This window comes from Notamacropus eugenii, chromosome 1 (genome assembly GCF_028372415.1).
Source record: "Notamacropus eugenii isolate mMacEug1 chromosome 1, mMacEug1.pri_v2, whole genome shotgun sequence".
NCBI lineage: Eukaryota > Metazoa > Chordata > Mammalia > Diprotodontia > Macropodidae > Notamacropus > Notamacropus eugenii.
The window spans coordinates 340,339,560-340,353,293 of NC_092872.1; the positions used below are offsets into that span (position 1 = coordinate 340,339,560).

The window sequence follows — 13,734 nt, forward strand, 5'->3', positions numbered from 1 at the left end:
CATCCCAAAGCACTCCTCCTCCTCTTCCACTATGTCGCTACTACAACCATAACCACTACTGCCCTTGCTCTTACTACTAGTACTACCACCGGCACCAGCACCACCCTTCGCAGCTAACACTTAGAGAGCAGCATTTTATCCTCACTACAATCCTGTACGGAACAGGCTGTCATTATCCCCATTTTACAACTAGAAAAGGAACCAGATTTGCCCCCACAGCTGGTATCTGAAGGGGTCTTTGACACCGGGGCTTCAGGTCTAGCCTTCTAGCCGCGGTGTCCCGCACTTGAGAGCCGGTCAGGTGAGCCGCAGGAAGGGGGGTGGGGGAGGGGCGGGGGGTTGGCCCTCGAACTGCCTCGGGATTGGCGGGCGGAACCCAGGAGGCGGAACGGATGTTGCGGCGGCTCAGGGCGCCCGGCCTGGGGAAGGCAGCGGTTGTAACGCCGGGAGCCGGAAGGCGCTGACGGAGCGGAGGGAGCAAGGGAGCAAGGGAGCAAGGGAGCAAGGGAAGGCCATCGCGCTGTGCTCGTTGTGGCTCTCGGAGGCCGAGGCCGGGAATCGTGTTCTCCGCCGTCAGGTGAGGGACCCGCCCCTGCCCGTCTGGAGGGCGGCGCGTCCGTCAGCTCCGGTTCTCGGGACTTGTGGACGGGAGCCAGGGCCGAGGCCCGGCCCGAGCGGGGTCGGACGTGCCCCGGACCCTGAGCCGCCCTGACTCGGGCCCTCGTCCCCGTGTCAGGCCGGGCCTCGGTGCGCCCGTTGGGCCCAGGAGCGCTCTTCCGAGCCCGGGACAGGAGTGCGGCCCGGGGCGGCCGCGTCTTGGTTGGCGGCCCCGACGCCCGGCCGGGGCGCGGTAGTGTCCGGCGGGATTAGGCAGGTGACCGCTCTTGTCGGAGGGTAGGGACTGCTCCGATGGTGGCCAGGCGTTTCCCTCCTCGTCTGTGAGACGGGGAGGAGGCGATAAGTAACTCCTGCGCTGCTTCTCTCGCAGGGCTTTGGGGGCAGACCGCTTGTTAGGCGTGTCAGCGCTGTAGACGCGTATCCCTAAGCACCGTGCCTGACGCCGGGGTCGGCTTACCCGAGGCGTCTAATTTCAGTTTACCCTTGGTCACACGGAAGTCGATTTCCCTAAGAAACTGACACTTGTTAGTTACAGAGCCCGAGTGTCATATCAGAGGATTTCTAGAACAAGAAAGGACCTGAGGGATTGTTCAACCTTTTAAATTTTACCGGAAATTAAGGCGCAGAAAGATTAAATGATTTGAATAACATCACCCGGGAGGTGACAGACCTTGACTCACGATTCCAAATCCGTGGTTCTCTACTGCGCCACCCATTTTAGCCCAGGCTCTTGCTGTTGGATTTTTTTTTTAAAGGTTATTGTGAGGGCTGGGGGTGGGGCGGGTTAGGAATGAAGTGTGCAGACCTAGTACACAAGTTTTTGTGATCTTACTTGACCATTTAGTTGAATGCCGTAAAGGTTTTGAAGCACTAGAGTTTCTCAGGCTGAGCAGTTGAGAAAATTGTTTTGAAACATATGTATACTGAAACCTCGGCATTGTTTTCGAAATGAACCTAGTCTGGAATTTCATATATTTTACAAATTAAGGTAGAAAAATTATCTGAGTTAAGAAATGAGACCTGAATTTTTTTTTTGAATGGTCCCATAGTAAGGATTATTTTCAACGTTTTCCCCACCTGAGCAAAGGCATATTCATTTGGAAAAAAAAAAAAGGTCATTTTTGTATCAGTGAAGAGTAGTACATCTCATTGAAAAATCTATAGAGGATGAAGTTATTTGAAGTTAAGACTCAATGTCTCTCTGTGTGTATTTCAGCTATGTCTGGTAATTCAGTTTTTCCATAAAAATAAAGTTAGTTCATTTTGTTTTGCATACTTATATTTCTTATGTGAGTCATCGATTTTTACAGTGTCACAGAATGTTTTAGTTGGAACCTCAGTGACTATCTGCCTCCAAACCCCAAGAATCTGTATTTTGACAAACCCAACAAATTTTCCTCAGTTTGCAGTTAATAATAATAACTTAACAGTAATGAAAAGGACCAAAGGGTATAAAACTGATGTAAATAATGCTTTCTGGAGTTTTATTGTTTAAAAAGATTAGTGTTTCTATGTGGAGTTTTATGTTGTAATAGAAATTTAGGTATGAAATATGACTCCAAAATTTAGCTTTTGGAAATTACTTTGTTATCTTTTGAAGTAGTGGTAGTTTTGAATCTTAAGAATCAGAATTTCATAGTATGATTCACTGTTTCTCCTTTCTCCTCTTCACCTACATACATGCCTAAAAAATTATTTTAAAATTTTCTCTGTGTACAAAAAAACCCACAAGAAGTTTTAAATCGTTTTTAGAAATGCTTTTCTTGATTCATTTTTTAAAAGATACATTCCTAGTTGAAAAGTTTTCTGACAACTTCTTTGTGTAACTTTTTTTTCCCCACTCAGCATGAATAAGTACTCAGTAACATTAATAATGATAACTGACATTTGTGTAAGGCTTTAAAGTTTTCTAAGGGCATTATGTATGGTATCTCATTTGAGGTGGACACCAACGCTATAAGTACTTTATGCATTTAGGTAATGACACTGAGACAGAAAGTTCAAATGACTTAGTCATATAGCTAGTAAGTATAAAAGTCATATGTGAACAGTGATCCCTCCTGACTCCCAAGTCCAGCATTCCGTTTGCTGTACCACAGTACTGCATTGTAGAAATAGACAGTTTATTTTTTCTTAATATTTACTTCTATAAGCGGCTGTTTGCATTTATGGTTTGTTCCTTTCCTGTGTGCCTATTTTGTAAAAAATTATTAACAGACATGTATTGAGCACTTTGTGTAGAGCATTCTACTAGGTGTCTGAGAATGGATACAAAGTTTAGGTAAGACATGATCCTTCCGGGATTTTTTATAGACTATTTAGAGGTATCTGGTGTTATGAGAAAAGGAAATCAGTTAGTATTGATTACTTTGATTTTTTTTTTTGTTTGATTATAGTATTAAACTTCCTTCTTTAGGAAAAGCTAGTGTTAACAGCTAAGCCAGACTAACATAGTCTCAGAAATCTAGGTTACCTATAGATTTACTGAACAGATAAATTGATAGAACTTTATCATTTAGTAGCAGACAGTTTAGAGTAAGACATGTATCTTTGTAGGAATAAAATAATCATAGGCTAAGCTCTTCTTTTTAGCAGCAGAAGAAAGGGAGGGGGTTGGTTAGCCAAAGGTTATATTTCTTTTTCCCAGTTTAGTGGATAAGGTCTTGTTTTTCTTGAGCTAGTCTAAGTTGAGTAATGGATCTTCTAAGGTGGGCAGCTGGAAGAAGCAGGGTGACTGCTGACTACTGACCACAAGTTTCTTTTTACCCAATAAGCTTTCTGATTGCAAAAGGCATCACCTGTAGAGCAAGGACATAATCTCACTTTGGCAGCTAGATGTTACTAGGAGAAGTGCACTAGTCAGATAGCTTGTCTTGTCCAACTGAATTATGTTCAAAGCAGTATAACATAGTATTTTGTATTCCTCTCTTGTTATAAAGATTAGCTCAGAAAATCACTCCTTGTCTCTGATATCTGAGGAATCAGATGACCTGGTTTAATATGCAAATACTAGCTTTCCCAAATTAAAAGATAAATGCTTTGTAACTTTGTAACTCAGTTTCTTTTTATTTCAGATAATTTTAACCTATAGCTTCATTAGAGTTAGAATTACAAAACTAAGTACTTGCAGTACTAATATGTGTGTGTTCATCCTTCATTGCCGAAGAAGACCATGCCATCAGAGAAATGATGACATGACTTGCACTTGACTTTGTTTTGAGTGAGGGAGGACTGTGCAGGTCACCAGCCTCACTTCTCCTCCAGAGCCATCTGAATCCAGTGACCAGATATTCATCAGGATGACTGGAGATGACCCAGGATGAGGCAATTGGAGTTAAGTGACTTGTCCAAGGTCACACAGCTAGTGAGTGTCAGGTGTCTGAGGTGAGATTTGAACTCAGGTTCTCCTGAGAGCACCTCCTGGTGCTCTATCCACTGCACCACCTACATGCTCTGGAGTACTAATAGATCAATACCACAAAGAAAAATACTTTATATTGTTTCTGTATGTAAGTACTTTATATAACAGTATAAAAAGTACTTTATGTATTGCAGTTTATATTGTTAGTCTTCCATTCTTTTGCATGAGAAGTAATCTTAATGTAGTTTTTTAAAAACTAAGTTGCAGAATAAGTACTGATTTACTTTAGTAGAAGTTGCTTCTTAATGGGAGTTTCCTATGCTGAGGAAATGACAGATATGGTCCTAAAAGTAATCTTAATGTAAGTATGCTGCAGGAGAAATATTGTTGGGGTTTGATATGGACACAGATGAGGTGAGGTGAGACAGTTTAGTTGCATTCAGTCACAATTTCTCTTTAGGGTTGAGCATAATTGCTTCTAGTAATTTTTTGGGGGGCTTATTTTATTTACTTTAGGAATTCTATTAATCAGATCAAACTAAATTTTGGAGAAATGTTATAAGGTAGCAGTGTCTCAAGTCATTTAAAATCATAACATTTTGGACATAGTAATCAGATATGTCATTGTTGAACATTTCAGATTACTGGCTTACTTTATGCCTTTATTGTTTTTGAATTGTGGCTTTTTATCATAATGCTTGTTCTATCATACTTAAATTGTTTAAAATAAATTTGTTTTGTTTAATCATGTATTTTTGAGTTCAGTTGCATTTTAAAATGTTATTCAACAATAATAAAATACTTTTTCCTTGGAAAAGTTCTGGAAATATATTCATTCTTTTGAAATTTACAAATTAATAGACATCTCATTAGTGAACTGTCTAATGATATATTTTATACATGCAGTTGAGTCAAAAGTGGTTTTTGCAGGTTAATTCTTAAATGTGGAATAAGTTGATCAAACTAATTAGCTATTGCTTTAATTCTAATGATACGAAGTTGGTTTTAATCACTTTTACAAATTGTAAATGGAAAATAATCCAAATTTTTATGATTGCCTCAGAACTTATAGCAGTATTTGAAGTATACCAAATTCAGTATCATAATTCTGTAATGAAATGTTTGTACAAGTTGCCATGCAAAATATTGAATATAACTTCAGTCAAAAGGGCAGTTATTCTTACTTAAGTCTGTGTTTAGACACAGAAAATGCCAACTGACATATGTAGTATCCTCAGACTCTTAATGTAATTTCAAGCTTCAGTTGCTTAAAACTTCACCCAGACTTTTGGAACACCCTGTATATCATAGGATTTCAAAGTTTCAAAGCCTAGCCTATCTAGGGTCTTCTTTATGATACATCTGATAAATAGTCATCCAGCCTTGATTCAAACACCTTGAGTAAAGGGGAACAGACTGCTTCTGCAGGAAGCCCATTTTTCTTATGGATAGCTGTTAGAAATTTTGCCTTACATCACACCTAAAGCTTCTTCTTCACAACTAGTTTCTGTTAGTTTTACTATTTGAGACTGAAGGGAACAAATTTACTCCCTTCTATATGACTGCTCTTCAAATAGCAAAAATTCCCCATAATTCTTCTGATCTCCATACTTGAAACCTTTATTTACTTAAGCAGGCATCTATATGATGCCTTTTACTTATTCTGGTTAGCTACTTTGGACACATGCTGGCCCAGGAGTTCTTAACCATACCCCTTCCCAGAATAATATATTTTATTTAATGTACAAAATAAAATACTTAGTATGTCAAAAGAAATTATATTGAAATGGTTATCAAAATATTTTTTTTAAAAGTTCATGGACTTCAGACTAAGAATCCTTGCCTAGCCTTTCAAAGCCTTTCTGTGGCAGCCAGAACTGAACACAATACTCCGGCTAGAGAACGGTGGATGGTTACCTCCTTATTCCTGGACACTATAGCTGTCTTGGTTCTCATATCACATTGATTTATGTTGAGTTTATAGTGCACTAAAACCCCCATGTAATTTCCATATAATCTGCTTTCTAGCCATTCTTGCTTCCCCATCTTGTATTTGTGAAGCTAATTTTTTGAAAATACTTTACATTTATGACTATTAAACTTCATCCTAATAGATTTGGTCAAATGTTTTAGTTTGTCAAAAATCTTGAAATTTGACTTATCCAGATTGTTGGCTGTCTCTTAGCTCTGGATCATCTGAATATTTGATAAGCATGCCATTATGCATTTATCCATATCATTGTTAAAAATGTATGTCTAGTTTATGTGTCTCCTCTTCATCATAGGAATAGTATCAAATACTTTATTAAATGCTTGACTAAAATCTTGCAAAGCTATATCCACAGCATTCCTTCCTTCTACCAATTTAGTAATCCTGTCTGAAAGGGAAATAAGATTAGTTTGGCATGACCTATTCTTGCTGAAGTCATGCTCGTTCTTTGTGATTACTGTTTTCTTTTCTAGAAATTCATTAACCACGTCTTTCATAATATGTTCTAGAATTTTGCCAGAAATCAAAGCAGATTCACTGGCCTGCAGTTTGCAGATTCCATTTTCTTCCCTTTTTACAAAATTGGGACATTTACCTACTCTAGTCCTGTGGCATTTCTGTTCTCTACAGTCTTTTAAAAGAAAATCTTATTGCTCCCTTTTTTAATATCACCTGTATTTCCCAAAATATTCTCCTTCCTCCCCCCAGACAGTAGTTACTTATAGCCAAGTAAAAGAAAGAGGGAAAAAGAGTTAAGTGACACTAATCAATACACCAACCAAGTCCAGTATTATGTGCATTTTTTCACAACTGAAGTTACCCGCTTTTGCAAAGAAGGAATTGAAGTGCATTTTCATTTCTCTTCTTTGGTGCTATGCTTGATCATTATAATTTCTTAGCATTCAGGTTTCATTGTTTTGTTCCATTGTTGTCCTGTTTACGTTGTAGTCATTACATATATTGTTTTTCTGTTTCTGATTTACTTCCCTTTGTATCAGGTCACAGGCTTTTCCATGCTCCTCTGTATTCATAATTCCTTAACAGCATGGTAATATTCATGTAACATTCTTCATGTTTAGCCATTCCCCATTCTATGAGCACTTATTTCTGGTTCTTTGTTACTTCAAAAAATATTTCTCTTAATATTTTGGTGTGGGATATTTCTTATCATTGATGTCATTAAACTTTTAAAAGTAATCAGCAATGACCTAGTAATCACATCTAATATTTCTTTCAAGACTATGATGTAGCTCCATATGATAGAATTTAGATATTTTATGACATCTAAATATCCCAGTTTATGAGAATATTTTTGGTTCATTTTCCTAAAGGAAATAATTCCATTTCTAGTTGAAATGTTGCTTACAACTTTAAAGTTGTTAGAGTTAAATTTAAAAAGTTGAAACTTGACTGATAGTTAAAAACTGTACTTTAAAATAATTTAAAAACATGTTAAAATATCCTTCTATTAATGTTTTTAGTACTTCAATCTTTGATTTCCTTTTTCAAAACAAATAGAATGTGACTTTTAGTTAATTTGTTGTGGTATGTTTTCTAAAACCACTGTTTTGACAAAGATTGTTTTATTACTACCTAATACAGCATGTCTCTCTAGAAGAGAAATCTTTTCTTACTTCCTAGTTTAGTGTTTAGAATGTCTGCGCCTTTCATAATTTAAAATTTTTTTCCTATAAGAACTTACAGAAACCTATGGGGAATTTGCCTAAATTTTATGTGAGGAAAGATTTAAAAAAAGTTATTTTCACCCTGGCAACTGAGAAGTTCTTTTGCATCATACTCTGCATGGATTTCAATGTTACTTGATTAGACTGCTTTTCTAATCCTCATAGAGGTTTCTTGAGTAGCATTTTATTCACGCTGAATAAATTTGTTGATGTGTATGTTAACTTCTTGGGGCAGCTAGGTGGTGCAGTGGATAGAGTGCTGGGTCTGAGGTCAGGAAGACTCTTTTTCAAATCTGTCCTCAAGATATTTTCTAGGTATGTGACCCTGGGCAAGTCACTTAACCCTGTTTCCTTCAAGTTTCCTCATCTGTAAAGTGAGCTGGGGAAGAAAATGGCAAAACACTCCAGTTTCTTTGCCAACAAAACTCCAAGAAGGTCACGAAGAGTTGGACATGACTAAAAGGACTGAACAATGTTAACTTTTCTTGACCTTTGTTTTTCAGGTTTTTTAACTATTGGAGTAATCATAATATTATGTAACCTATTCTTGTGCCCAATTATTAATGTACCACAAGACTATTACTTCTTAATTCAGTATAACTTATAAATATTTTTAGACAGTTAATTTTTATTTATAATAATTCTTGTAGTCTTCTTGGAGGATCCTAGAAGACTAAGTTTTATTTGGCTAAATCTTACCTGGTTCCTTCCTCCCTTTTCATTCTTCTTATACCTTACTTTCCTCCAGGAAGTCTTTACTCTAGTTCCTATTCCTCAACCAGGATATTCCATTTTCCATTTCCTTATCTTTCTACTGACTGTCCCCCATGACCGGAATTCTCTACCCTGTCAACTCCACCTCTTAATTTCTCTAACTTCCTTCAAAATTTAGCTTGAGTCTCCCCAGCTGCTAGTGTCTTCCTCTCTGAAGTTGCCTTCTATCTACTCTGTACTTATCTTGTAGGTACTAAATTGTTTACATGTTGTCTTCCCCATTAGAATATATGCTTCTTGAGGGTAGGGACTGTTTTTTTGTTCTGTTTCCTGCTTAGCATAATACTTGGCATGTAGTAAACACTTATTAAGTACTTATTGACTAACTGAAATTGCAGACATGTCCCTGCACAGGTTGTCATGAAGTATGTTAGTTCATTTACTTAAGTCTAAAGGCGTGGAATTGGGTCTCCTTTGAGCTGAGTTCTTGTATTTGAAACATTAGAATGAAGATTCAGACTATTGGTCATTTGTGGGACAAGTAGTTTGTGTGTATGATTCTAGTCATATTCATCACAACTAATTAGAAAAATGTAAAACACTGATGGTGGGTTTGTAGCTTCATCTTATATTGGTTAAATACCATAGTTACTGTGGTACCCATTGTAATTGCTCCTGATTGACTAGATTTTAAATCACTAGTCAGAACCATTTCCATTTATTTGCTTTTAAAAACCTTGGAACATGTTCTTCACAACTTAGAGCATTAATTTTTAAAAGTATACTACGGTATTTTTTTGATAGTTTACAACTATCATAAAACAGAATTGGTTATTTTATTTATTAAAGTTAATATAAGCATACATTTGTGAAGTGATAGATGAATCATATCCAGTATTACATATTAACATTTGATCTTTGAGGGACATTTTTGTCACACTGTAACAAGATGAAAGATATTTAAGGTTTTTAAGTCATCAATTTCCAAACTAATTTAGCCATGAAACATTTTTTAGCTTGAAAAATTGATTTAACAGATGTTCATTTAGAGAAATTTTGGAGCAAAAGAAGAAATTAAATTATTTTTATACCAAAAATTGTATGTATGTTTTTTGCACATAATTTCATATTTAATATTTTAGAGGCTTACACAGAAAATTTCTCACTTTACCCTATCATTCAGAACACCATGTTTCAAAGGAATGCCTTTTGGGAAATGCTTGTGTATTTTAGATATTTTTCTTTATCCAATAAACTTTGAACACTTAGATTGGGTTAGGTTTTGGTGGAGTACAAACATGAATAAGAAACACTTCCTGCCTCTGAGGAGCTTACAATTTAGTAGGGAAAATAAGACACATAACTGTAATTCAAGGCAGCCTGTGATGAATGCATTAAGAGTGTTACTAATAAGAAGTCAGAGAGAGAGAGAAAGAGAAAGATTTCATTTGGGCCTTGAAGGATATTTCAGTAAACATGAAAGTATAGCTGGATTGATATAAGAAGAGGTGCAAAGGAAGGGAAGAACAAGTTGTGCGCAGTGTCAAGCCTCACTGTTTGGCTATTGCAGTGTTAGGAAATCTAGAGCAGTGATGGAAAGTGAAGCTGAAAAAGTACATTGGGGCCAAATTGTGAAGGACCTTGAATGCCAGACTGAAAGATGTTAGATTCTGTAGCAATTAGTTGAGGATGTTTGACCAAGAGGTTTGAGTCAAGCGGTCAGAATAATACTATGGAAAGACAAGTAGTTTTGTACAGAACACAGAGGGGGAAAAATATGGCAGCATGTAGGAGGTCACTACCTGAAGTCTTCTGAGTGTTAGGTAACAAGGGTGGGACACTGAACATTATAAGCAAAGGGACAGATGTAAAGATGTTTCAAAGGAGTAATCAACAGAATTTGGTGAGTGATTTAATGGTAGAGCAAGGGCGAGATAAGAGTCAAAAGTAACTGGTTTTGCAGCCTGGGTGACTTGAGAAAGATTTATAATCATTTTAACAAACATTTAAAGTTTACATTAGGACACAGGATCATAAATTTAAATATAGAAGGAATCTTAGAGATCATATAGTCAATTCCATCTTTTATAGATAGGGGAAATTGAGGGCCTGGGGAAAGGCTTTTAATTTTAAATTTGAGCTCTGCTCCCAGGATGAAAGGGGCACATCTCAGGCTTCTTGTGCCAGGCCTTGCCTCTTTACATGGTGTTGCACTGTTGTTGCCCTGAGGCCCTTGGGGGACCCTTGTGTCTGGTGCTGTGCAGAGTGGGTAGGGTGGGTAGGGTGGTACTGCTGGAGGCTGTTGTTGTGTTCGTCCTTCATTGCCGAAGAAGACCATGCCATCAGAGAAATGATGACATGACTTGCACTTGACTATTTTGAGGAAGGGCTGTGCAGGTCACCAGCCTCACTTCTCTTCCAGAGCCATTTGAATCTAGTGACCTGATATTCCTCAGGATGACTGGAGGTGATCCACGATGCACTGGGAGACCTTGGCCCCTGTAGGCCAAAGTCTATGCAGGTACTCAGTTAAGGTGAGGTAATGCCCATTCATTGAATAGGTCTCTTTGAGAAGTAGTCAGGGTATGGCTCCTTTAATGAGGCATAGGAAAAAAAAATGACATCAGGCTGGGGGGAAACAGCAAGTTACTATTGATAGTCACTCTTAAACCAGGAGTGTCCAGAAGAGCCCTTAGGCAGGGGGCAGGGGCCCCATGATGTCTGAGCTTCAGAATGCAGTAGGCTTCAGATTCAGGGAAGGGAAGGGAGACTGGCCAGTAAAATCCAAGTCACCTGGGCATCTTTTGGCCATCCAAATTTACCTTCCTTTGGAGAGGAGAAGGAAGGGGAGGGGAAGACAGACAGGAGAGGAGGAACTCAGTCTACTCACAGGGTTGTGTTTGTCCTTCGTTGCTGAAGATCATGCCATCAGAGAAATGATGACATGACTTGCACTTGACTTTGTTTTGAGTGAGAAAGGGCTATGCAAGGTCACCAGCCTCACTTCTCTTCCAGAACCATCTGAATCCAGTGACCTGATAATTCATAAGGATGACTGTAGATGACTCGCTGGAGGCTGTAGGGGTCTGGCAGCTTACCTGGTGCTGAGTTGCGGTCCTAGTGCTAATATCTGGCATATGCTGAGGCCACTGGAGTGTTTCTTTTTCCCCAGGGCTACACTGAAGCACATTGGAGACTGTTTGCCTGGAGATATGCTGAAGCCCACGGTTGTTCTTGGAGCTTTGCTGAGGCATGGGGGGAGTCCTGGTGTTGTTTTTTGCCTGTTCTACTTCACTGGGGCTTAGGATCTTACACTGGTTTGCTGAGGTGTGGCTTATTGCTGGCTTGCTGGAATGCTTCCTTTCCTGGACTGAGCTCCTTTCATTTGAATGAGACAGACCTTTCTTGCTGACCTTACAAGTTTCTTGGGCTAAAAGATTGTTTCACGTTGTCTTTTTACTAGTTCTGTTTTTTCAGGATTTGTTTTGGGGTGCTATTTTGTGGTTGTTTGGAGGTGACTATGGGAGAGTTATGGCGATTTACAGCTATTCTGCCATCTTGGCTCCCGGAAGTCTCCTACCTCTTTTTTCTTTTCTTTTCTTTCTTTCTTTTTTTTTTTTTTTTTTTGGTAAGGCAATTGTGTTGACTTGCCCAGGATCACACAGCTAGGAAGTGTCCATTGTCAGGTCAGATTTGAACTCAGATCCTCCTGACTCCAGGGATGATGCTATATTTACTGTACCACCTAGCTGCCCCAGTCTCTTGACTCTTATTGAATTTATGGATATGTAGTATAAAGAATCTTCAAAGATTTCAATACCTCTATGCTAAAGGACATCAGTGGAGAGCTTTTACATATTTTTTCCTAACTTCTTTGTATGTTTCACTTGTTTGTGGGGCACTTCCTGTTGAACTAAGCCTTACCCCATTTTTACTCAAGGGCAGTTTTATAGGATTTGTGCTATTAAAATATTTTTTAAAGTTTTGGTATCATAGAATCTTAAAGGAACCTCAAAGGTCATCTTGTTTAACCTATCCTGAACAGGATCTCTTTTCTTCAAACCTCCATTGGAGGGAAACCTGATACTTCCCCTGGCTGCCACTTTTGGAGAGTTCTGATCATTAGGATGTGATTTTTTATGACTAGCCTCAGATTTTCTGACCCATAACTCTTGCTTCTTCTCTTAGGTAAAATTCAGTGAGAAAGGAGCGTCACTTTAAGAATTGAATATACTTACTTTCAGAAGACATGTACAATTTTAGCCCAAAATTTAATTATGAGTAATTATGTAGTTCAGAGTACCAATTTTATCCGAAAAAGTCTAACCACTCTTTAAGAAGTGAAAAAGGGGGAAAGCTGTGGAAAGGGTGTTTGCTTCTTTTGTAAAGGGATTTGGGCATAGGACTTCAGTGACTGATTTTTTCAGATACAATCTGCTCCATAATTCTGCATTTTAGAGCAGGGCTTCTTAAAACTTTTTCCCCTTGTGACAACTTCAGTGCTTCTTAAACTGTGGGTTTAAGACCCCTATATGGAGTTGTGACCCACAGTTTAAAAAAGCTCTATAAATCTACAGGACAGCAGAATGTAGTGGAAGAATATTGGATTTTGAGCCCAAATATCTGAGTTTAATTTAGTCTCTGCAGTTTTACCACCTGTGTCACCTTGCATTCACTTAGCTTTCCTGGAACTCAGTTTCTCACCTGTAGTATTAGGGGCGTAAAATGAAGTGGAGTGCTAAGGTCTAGCTCTTGAATTCCAAGAGGATATTTGCTCTCTTGGATTTTGAAACATCAGTAGGTGCAGGGTCTATTTAGCATGGCCATGAAGGTGAGTAAGTTAGGGAGTTGTAAAAGATTGCCTTGCCAAAATGAGACCCAGCTGAGGATGTTTGAAGGAGTTGGGATTTGCATTGGTACCCATATGGATGAGATCACAATCTGTTTTAGAATAGAACTGGGAACTTTTGTATTGTTTTTCAATTAGATATCTTAATTAATGCCCCATCTTTCTTTGACTCTGTAAATAACAATGTAAGTGTTAGTATCAGATTCCATGTGCTTAAAATTACTTTTAAAAGCAAAACATCAGAGACGCATATTGATGGTTCTCTGAGCTAATGTAAGAAGATCATGTTCTTAAAGATTTTATTACCCATTCCTACTTCCTTGTGGGAACTACTATTGGTCAATTATTGTTCGTGATTTGTAATTTGAACTGTGTATTTCTGATTTTGCTCATCTATAAATGGAATCATATCCAAAAATATCTACATTCCAAGTTTTTATCCTATGACATCTCCATTCATTTCAACAAATGTCTCTTAAGTACAAGGTTCTTAAAGCTTTTCTATTTTACTATCAGT

At 38.2% G+C, this 13,734-nt stretch overlaps 1 protein-coding gene across 1 annotated transcript in view; it reads left to right on the plus strand.

The window, feature by feature from the left end:
• Positions 1-452: 452 nt before the first annotated feature.
• SAR1B (secretion associated Ras related GTPase 1B) overlaps positions 453-13,734 on the plus strand; it is a 29,953-nt gene continuing 16,671 nt past the window's right edge. The window contains exon 1 of the mRNA XM_072629918.1: positions 453-577. The gene's annotated coding sequence lies outside the window, so the exon portion shown is untranslated. The remainder of the gene's footprint in view (positions 578-13,734) is intronic.